Consider the following 9,352-nt stretch of genomic DNA (forward strand, 5'->3'; position numbering starts at 1 on the left):
CCTGGCGCCTACCATGACTGCTGCGTGCTCATGGCCACGTTATCCCATTCAGTGCACTGTGCCTTGGCTTTAAATGGAAATAACAGCTCTAGCTACAATGCAGCAACACACAGAAAATGTCTGGCATGTGGTAAGGGCCCCATAAATATCAACTCTTTGGATTGTGGTGAGGTTCTTCTTCTTTTTTAAACAAAAAAAAAAGTGGCCAGTTGTTCTCTGAGTGGCCATGCATCTTAATCAGTTTTGTGGCATGGATTCCTCCTGCAGTTAGGGGAAACCCATGGACCTTCCCCAGGATCATAGTTTTAAATGCATGAAGCAAAATGCAGAGGATGTCAAGGGAAACCAAATATACTGAGATACCTTGATCAGAATTGAAGAGTAGTTATGTAACAATACTGAGAACTTGGATAACATCTAGTGACAGGTTCAATAACTTATCATGATCTTGAATTAGTGATGAGCTGAGCTGAAATGGTATTTAAAAATATCTGCAGTAACCGTAGTGTGATGTGAAAATAATAGCTGTGATTTCTATTGCTGACAAAGTCCCAGGCACTGTCTATACTCCTGTGGTGTGATGCCTATGAGCACCAAGGAAGGCAAGGCTAGTTTCAGTGGCTGATTAGTGAACATAAGTACATAAGGCTTTTCCTGCACCAGTTCATACCTTGCCCTTGGATTCCACTCCTGATCCCCAGGTTAAGAACTCCTGATTTAGGCAGAGACAAGGAGTACCTGGAACATATTTTCTTCCTCTGGAGAAAGATCATTTGTGTGCCCTCTTTATTTTAACTTTAGATTTATTTTTTATTGAAATGACATTGGCTTATATGTAAGTGTCTTGTGTACATTATATTTCTACTTCTGTATACCCTGTAGTGTGCTCACCACAAAAAAAAAATGTAGTCTTCATTCATCACCATAATCACCATCCCCTTTACACAATACACACCCCTTCCTCTCTGGGAACCTCTACCCAGTTCTGTGTAGCCTCTTGGTTATACAAATGTGGGCCAGCACAGGCGCCAGCCTCTTCCTCTTGGGCTGTGAGCTCTCGGGCTTAGCAGAAAAGGACTCACCCCTGCTGGTATCCGTGAGGCTCCCTGGCACTCTCTGAAAACAAAGACACCCACATCTCAGTCCTCATCTCTGAGATGCAAAGTCAGGCACATCTGTCCTGGTGAGCTAGCGTGATCCAAGGAGCAGTGGCAAGGAAGAGTAGAGAAGCCCTGCAAGTAAATCGCCTTGAGTGGAGGGGGATTTTGGCTGATATGCTGTTCTCATTTCAAAGGCGGAAGGCTGAGGCTAGCATGGAAGGAGGCTAATGCTAATTACCATGCCCACTCAGCCGCCCCGCCCCAGGGGCCATGATTTGGGAAGTGATGACTGAGTGTGGGGAAATAGACTAAGAAGAGAGGTAAACTTGCACCTTGGAGAAGGCAATGGCACCCCACTCCAGTACTCTTGCCTGGAAAATCCCATGGACAGACGAGCCTGGAAGGCTGCAGTCCATGGGGTCACGGAGGATCGGACACGACTGAGCGACTTCACTTTCACTTTTCACTTTCGTGCACTGGAGAAGGAAATGGCAACCCACTCCAGTGTTCTTGCCTGGAGAATCCCAGGGACGGGGGAGCCTGGGGGTCGCACACAGTCGGACACGACTGAGGTGACTTAGCAGCAGCAGCAGCAAACTTGCACCTACTCCATGAAGGGCGCCCATCCTCTGGGGCAGCAGATGGTCCGTGAGAGCAAGCTTCAACAGTGACACCTTGTGACAGCAAGGAGCAATGGTAGCAGTGGGCTCTTGGGACCCTGGTTCTCCTGGTGTAAGCAAACGAAGCTGACCTCCCCTTGGATGCTTAGATTTTTTAAAATAATTTTGGGAAACTCTCTTCTTGCCCAAAAGACACACAGGGACCAAAGCCATGAACTGAGACAATGAAAGAAATGTGAACATATTTGTAATCTAAGTTGATGAAGCAGGTCATACCAGCTCCATTATCATCATATCATAATATACGATAATTTACTATTATTACTGTTCCTCCCATGTGTTGCTGTAATAAGTTCCACTCTCAGAGGATGAACTTACATAACCTTATCATCACCCCATAGAGCATCTCCAATCACACCAGCAGATCCAGCTTCTGGTGCAATTGAGAATTCTGTTTCCCAATTCCTCCAGCACCCCCTCCCCAGTAGTGCTCCCCACCCCACCACCATCTGCTTTCTTCCCACTCTTCAGCCTCTGCTCTTAGGAGTTGTTACTCCTGGTATAGCTGTTTGGCTATGTGGTTCTTTTGGGGGGGGATATTTACAATGAAACCAGACAAAGCTGTAACTCAAAGAAGGAATCAAGAGAGCAAAAGCGTTAGTCACTCGGTTGTGTCTGACTCTTTGCACCCTTGTGGACTGTGTAGCCTTCCAGGCTCCTCTGTCCACGGAATTCTTCAGGCAAGAATACTGGAGTGGATTGCCATTCCCTCTTCCAAGGGATCGTCCCAATCCAGGGATGGAACCTCGATCTCCTGCATTGCAGGCAGATTCTCTACCATCAGTCTCCAGGGAAGCCCCAAGAGGACAAAGGGGAAACACTTTTAGAAACACCCCCATGCTTCTGAAATTACACAAACAGCCTGCATGAGTAAGGTGCTGCAGACTTCCAAGGGCTGTCGAACACCCAGTATCAGCGCACCTGGGGAGGGGTCCTCAGAGGCGAATGGGGGTCCCTGAGCAGAGAATGGGGCTTGAGTACATGTTAAGTTGCAGTACATTATAATCCATCTCTATTGGCCCTGTGCTTCCATAGAGCATCCCACACTCAATAGCCCACATCAGTCATCCATTATAGGAGAAGGGAATCAGAGACGTGTTCCATGTGAGTCAGACACACAGACTTGTAGGACCCAGGGCTAAGATGGAGGATATTGCAGTTTCCTGGAAGGCTCCTAAGACTATTGTAGGGACATTGGAGGGAAGAGTCAATTCTGACTCCATGTTGGATCTGTTACTTTAACCTTTGCTTTCTGTTGCTTTTGTTCACTAAAAGCATACTGCTTATACATAATGGCCTGCCTTGGGGAGCCCTGCCCCTCTGCCTGAATATTAAACCAAAGTGCCTTTGTTCAGGATGCTGTTCACCTGGGGAAGGCTACAGGAAGGAAGGCTTGCCATTCTAGGACATATTTGCAAGACTGCTGAGCTTTATACTTTGCTTCTTCACTTCCTCCCATCTCTCTTCTGTAAAAGAACCTGGCATCCAGACCCCAGTAAGATGGTTATTTTAAGACATTAGTCTGCCATCTTCTCGGTCATCCAGTTTTCTTAATAAAGCCATGTTCCTTGACTCAACACCTCATCTCTTGGATTTATTGGCCTGTCGTGTGGTGAGCAGAGTGAGCTTGGAGTTGGTGAAGGGGACACAAGTGTTCCCACTGAATGTGGGATGAAATCGCCTTCAGTTTGGAGATTAAAGTAATGGTGACCCCATAAAACTGAGGACTTGGGGCTAGAAATAGGTATAACAGGACTTTGCCTTGGAACGGAACCTTTTCACAGATGTGGAAACAAATGTGAACGGAAGTTTGGAAGACGGCAGCTCTCTAACTCCCGGGGCGGGGGGCTCTTTCCATGGCACCACTTTGGGTCTCTTCTTGGCCCCCCTCCCCTCCCTGAGATCCTCTTGGGGCTCTTCAGACACCCTGAGCTGTCATGGCATGACCAGTCTGCCCCCAAGATGAATGCAGCATGCCTGCCAGCCTCCCCAAGTCAGCACCTTATAGAGAGCAGATTTCTCTCCTCTGTTCTGCCTCATTTGTTCCTCCATTACTCAGGGCACCAGCCATGGAGCTCTAAATAGAAACAGTCCTGCTTAATTGTCTCTCCCAGTGAGCACTCTCATCCCCCTCTCTGCCTCGAGGGTCTGGCACAGGCTGGGTGCACAGTGGAATCGTTAAATGCCTGCTGACTGACAGCTTCAGCCAATACCATTGTCCCAGCCTGCACTTCAAGTCAGGAGAAAATGGGAGACTTGACTACATCTGGATCCTGGGCCCCATAGCACCTGCTGGAGGTAACAGAGAGTCAGGGTCCCCTCACCACATCGCTCATCCCCAAAGGTACAGGGAGCTTCAGTCCACCTGGTAGGAGTGATGACTATGCTGGGGAGACTGGGGTGTCCCACATCACCAACTGCAAAAAAGATCACATTTCTCATAAGGTTCAAATAAAAACTCCAATGTTAAAGCAAGAGGTACTTGTGGCTTGAGATAAAGTCTCCAGTGACAGTGTCACATAGGGATTCAAAAAGTGCAGAATCTGAGTCACTGAGACTTGGGGGGAGGTCACGGGCTTTGAAAGCCCCTGGTGGCTCAACCTGGCCCAAGGGATGGTGAAGACACAGACACCCAGGAGGCTATTGAAAAGTTGAGATGAAAATGTTCCATAAAATGTGAAAGGGGAAAGGAGTATTATTTTCAAATTAACGTACTAGTCACCTTTTATGGAATTAAAATATATCTTTAAAAATGCACATATGAACTACTCTCTGAGATGTTTAAACAATGAAGCTTCAGCTAGACAGCACTCTCCTGCCCCCTGGACAGGATGACCAAAAGTATCAGCCTTTCAGCACTGTGGATTTCCCAGGACGTGCGACAGTTAGTGGGAAAGCTGGCAAAGTCTGGGACACACCCAGACACTTTGGTCACCTTATGTTCATCAGCCTGGCCTCTTTCTATCTGGGGCATCTGCCTGCTGCATTTTGGCTGATGAATCCACATGGGTTGCTGGTAAAGCTGCATGCCCAGCAGAGACAGGTACGTGTTGCTGTCTAACAGCAACAGATTCAAACAACTGGTTGTAAGAGCAAGGCCTGAAGATGGTAGCAAGGTGGGTGGAGAGGCAATGGTGCTGGGGATCTTGGATATTAGTGAGTGAAGCAGCTGAGATCTCTTTGGGCCAGAATGATGAAGAAAGTCTCCTGGGGAGCTGGAGCCCAGCCAAGTCTTGATTGAATGAAGAGGAATCCATCACTGTTGGAGAAGAAGCAAGGCAGTGCCTTTATTGATGTATGAGGCCTCCAGTGTCCATATGTCAATTTCTGGGGGGAACTCAGGTGGGTCCCCTGGCTGTTCCTGAGCCAGTTTCTGTAACCAGAGGATGAGGTGTTGATCAGCTAGATGGTCTCATGACTGTCTCAGAGCGGGCAGAGGGGTGCTGATTGTCCACCAAAAGCATCCCTCAGAGAGGAAGAGGAGCTCCGAAAAGGAAATAAATGTGGCTTAGGTTTGAGTTCCTTGGAAAGCAGAGCAGGAAGCAAAGGCTCTGTTGTTATTATTGTTGTTGTTCAGTTCCTCAGTCATGTCCAACTCTGCAACCCCATGGACTGCAGCATGCCAGACTCCCCTGTCCTTTACAATCTCCCAGAAATGGCTCAAACTCATGTCCATTGAACCAGTGATGCCATCCAACCACCTCATCCTCTGTGGTCCCCTTCCCCTGATGCCCTCAGTCTTTCCCAGCATCAGGGTCTTTCCCAATGAGTTGGCTCTTCTCATCAGGTGGCCAAAGTATTGCAGCTTCAGCTTCAGCATCAGTCCTTCCAATGAATATTCAGGGTTGATTTCCTTTAGGATCGACTGGTTGGATCTCCTGGCAGTCCAAGGGGCTCTCAAGAATCTTCTCTAGCACCACAATCCAAAAGCATCTGTTCACGAACAGTACAAAAATGTAAAAAGCCTCAGTGCAGCCCATTTATTAGGGAGCAGGAGAAGGAGAAGGACTATGTCTGGGATGGAGGGGAACCCGTTCCGGAGCGAGTTATGGAGCTGAACACAGCTTAGTAACACAGGTCACTGGTTGCTCAGTCTTCTAGGGCCATCCTCTGAAAAGCCATCCAATTCTCAGTGCGGTCCTGCAGAGGAGAAGGGAGACTAGCTGTCCACAGGCGCTCATCTCTCGTTGGTTCACCTGCAGGGTGTTACTTGCCAGGCTTCCCAGCTGCTCAGGGGCAGGTGTGGGGTCTCACACCCTCATGGTGAGGGAAGCCCCAGGCAGGAAGTATACAGTGTGGACAGGAGACTGGAGGCCACTGGTCCAAGTCAACACAGAGATGGTGGCCTCACAGCAACTCAACGACCCAAAGATAAGTGAGAGGGTCCAAAGTGGCACTGAGAAGTGTCGGATCCAGAGGGGCCCGGATAGTGCTCAGTGAGATAAGAGTGACCACTGTCCCCCTCCACACCCTCTGGTCTCTTGCCTCCGCTGACGCTGAGACCACGGCCAGCCGGCATTTGTACAGAGACAAGCAGGGCTGGAACAGTCTCTGGGTCAAGGATAAGTCAGCTATCTCTAGTGAGAACCAAGGGACAGGTCTTCGTGCCCCACCTCCCGAGGAAAAGGCAGGAAGAGCTTCTTTCAGTGGAACCCAGAGAGATCTGAAAAGGTTGCTCAGTGGTTATTTCTTAATAATTAAGCTTCCCTGGGGGCTCAGATGGTAAAGAATCTGCCTGTAATGCGGGAGACCTGGGTTCGAGTTGGGACGATCTCCTGGAGGAGGGCATGGCAACCCACTCCTGTATCCTTGCCTGGAGAATCCCCATGGAACAGAGGTGCCTGGTGGGCTTCAGCCGATGGGATCGCAAAGAGTCAGACACAACTGAGCAACTAAGCACACACACACACAAGCTTGAAGAAGTCACAAACTCCAGGAGCCCTGTCTTAAATGTAGTGGGGTCTGTGTGGGGCAATGTGGGACTCGAGAGTTAAACAGCGAGATTTGAAATGTTGCCGAAGGACCTGGAGGAGCTGCAAGCACATGAGAAGCCGAACATCTCAGAAGAACCAGGGTCCGCCCAGCACCATCTGTGGGCAAAGAAAGGGGAAGGATCTGGTCTCCAGTCCCCATGGGGCAGGACTCTGCTCATCTCACCATGTCCAAGTCAAGCCCCCGCCCTCCTCTCTCTGCAGGTGCCAAAGGTCATGGAACCCCAGGAGCTGTGTCCTATCCCTTGGCCTTGAGGGAGGATGTGTGTGAGGGTGGCCTTTGGTGGCTGTTTGTGGGATTTGATCATGTCTTCCTGTGCAGGAATGGTCAAGGCTTCTGTCTGATGGGGACCTGGCCAAGGTCAAAATGACAAGTGAAACAAGTGACATCACGAAACTGTGAAAACACGTGGTCTTGATGACAGAGTTTGTCATTTAATGTGAACCCAACACATAGGTTCCCTGCTTTGCATTTTTGGCCCCCATCTCCATGGTACCCTGGAGTTCCCCATCACAACACTTAGCACACCACCTGACAACTTCCAGTTTACTCTCTATCCCACCAGACCTGGGGCCCTGGGGAGGGCAAGGTCCGTTTCTTTTTCGCCATCCCACGCCCAGGGCCGGCCACGCTGCAGGCTCTCAGCCATGCTCTGAATGCCAGTGTTTTGTATCTTGGTCTAGATGGCAGGTCTACCCAGGCCAGGGAGGCTGGCTATGCGGTCTGTGAGCTCCCAGAGGGCAAGGCCATGTCCTGCTCATCTCTGTCCCCATTCCCCGGATAGGACCCAGCAGGTCGGGGAGCTCAGAGCTCTTTGTTGAGCAAATGACTGACATCAGCTCCTCACTCAGCGCCTTTCTGGCTCCATCTCAGCCTTTGGTCCGGGTGAGCCAGAGCTTTCCTTCTCCTAACAGATTGGAAAACCGGGACAACACCCTCTCTGTGCAGAGGCAGGAGGGGACGTGGTGGGGTTTCCTTTTTGCCCCCTGAGGACAGCGGTGTGCAGTGTTCTCATCTGTGGATGCCCACTTGCCCCAAGGAGGGGCAGCCGCTTGACTGCCCCACAAATCTGGTAGGAGACAGCCCTCCTGAATCAGCACAGCAAATTCCCTGGGCTCGGGACTGCCCAAGGGGGCTGTTAAAGCCTGGGACTTGGTGTGCATCACCGAAATACTGTTCTTCCCAGGGCTTGTCCCAGTTCTGGGAAATGCGAGTTGCGTTAGCAGCAACAACAGGCAGGAGCATAACGCCAGCTGGAGGGAATCCAACTGGAATTGCTCCTGGTCTCAGGCACCGTCTCTGCTCAGCAAAGCCCAGCCCTGGAGCCCTGGTGACCACAGCCTCCCGGGGAATGATGGCAAGAATGGGGCCATCAGGCCCTGCTGGGGGGATCTCTGGAGCCAGTGGGGCAGCCTGTGTGGGGCAGCTCTGCTCTGATGGGTTCCTTGAGAGAAGAAATGACCTGGGTGGGTCACACTGCAGGCCAAGGAAGTGGGTGCAGCCTGGGCGGTCAGAGGCTGGGATGTCCTCCACGACACCCAGGAGGTGGGGACACTCCTGAGACAGAGGGCATCTCACCCCTCCAAGCCCACACTGTAAGGCCCCAGTCAGCACAGCCCAGGCCTGCCCCTGCCCCCCACTCTGGCCCATGAATAGGGCATCTCTGAACACCCAGAGAATCAGGTTTTCCCCTCTCTTTTGAAACGGGAAGAAAGGCCTTTGGCTTCTCAGATCGGTTAGAGCTGCCTCATTTCCCATATCACTCAGTGTTTCATCAGATTGCTGCCAACTGCTTCCAATCGCCCAGATCCAGAGAGCCCTGGGGATGCCCCAACCCAGCCAGCTGCACCCCTGCTTCCCTCCAGGAATGACACAGCCTGGGCCCCGCAGAGTGGGGGTCTTGGTTCACTGATGACCTGCCAGGGCTGCCCTGGCAGAGGCTGGGGCAGGGGTTGCAGGGGTGAGGGTCGGGGGGTCTGTCCTCTTCCAAGCCTGGAGTCACCACTTCTTTCTCTTCTCCAGCTTCATTCTTTCCATCCCCACTAACTTTACAAGAGGAGATTTTGTGGAGGCCCCAGGAGTTCAGTTATAGTTTTACAACCATCAGTTATTCCCAAATGGTAGGAGCCCATGGGGGAGGGGCTTCGTGTCAGGAGGGGCTTCTCCTGACACGAAGGGGTGGGCAAGTTTAGCATCCTTACACAGGAGGGGAGGGATGTGTCCCAATCTGGGGAAATTGATGGAAGAACAACACTGCCCCCCTCCCCAGAGGTGCCTGTAAAAGACCTTCCATGAGTGAAACCCAGAGCCTCAGGCATCCTGCTGCATGGCCAGGAGAAGGGGAGGAAGGCTGGGGGATCTCTGGTGAGGACCCTAAATAGGCCAGAGACCAGAGAGAGGAAACATCAAAGGCAGACACCGAAAGGCCTAATGGTGGGGAAAGTTTTCCACTGTCTTCTGGGTGTTGTGTGTGTTCAGAATTATCTGATACTCATATTGAATTCTTTTAAGCTCTGGACTGCGCTTATACACTCTTCCAACTATTGTGAGCTCAGTCGAGAGCTTATCTAATCCTATCCA

Source organism: Bison bison, unplaced genomic scaffold, assembly GCF_000754665.1.
Source record: "Bison bison bison isolate TAMUID 2011002044 unplaced genomic scaffold, Bison_UMD1.0 scf7180017864068, whole genome shotgun sequence".
In the NCBI taxonomy this organism is placed as follows: Eukaryota; Metazoa; Chordata; class Mammalia; order Artiodactyla; family Bovidae; genus Bison; species Bison bison.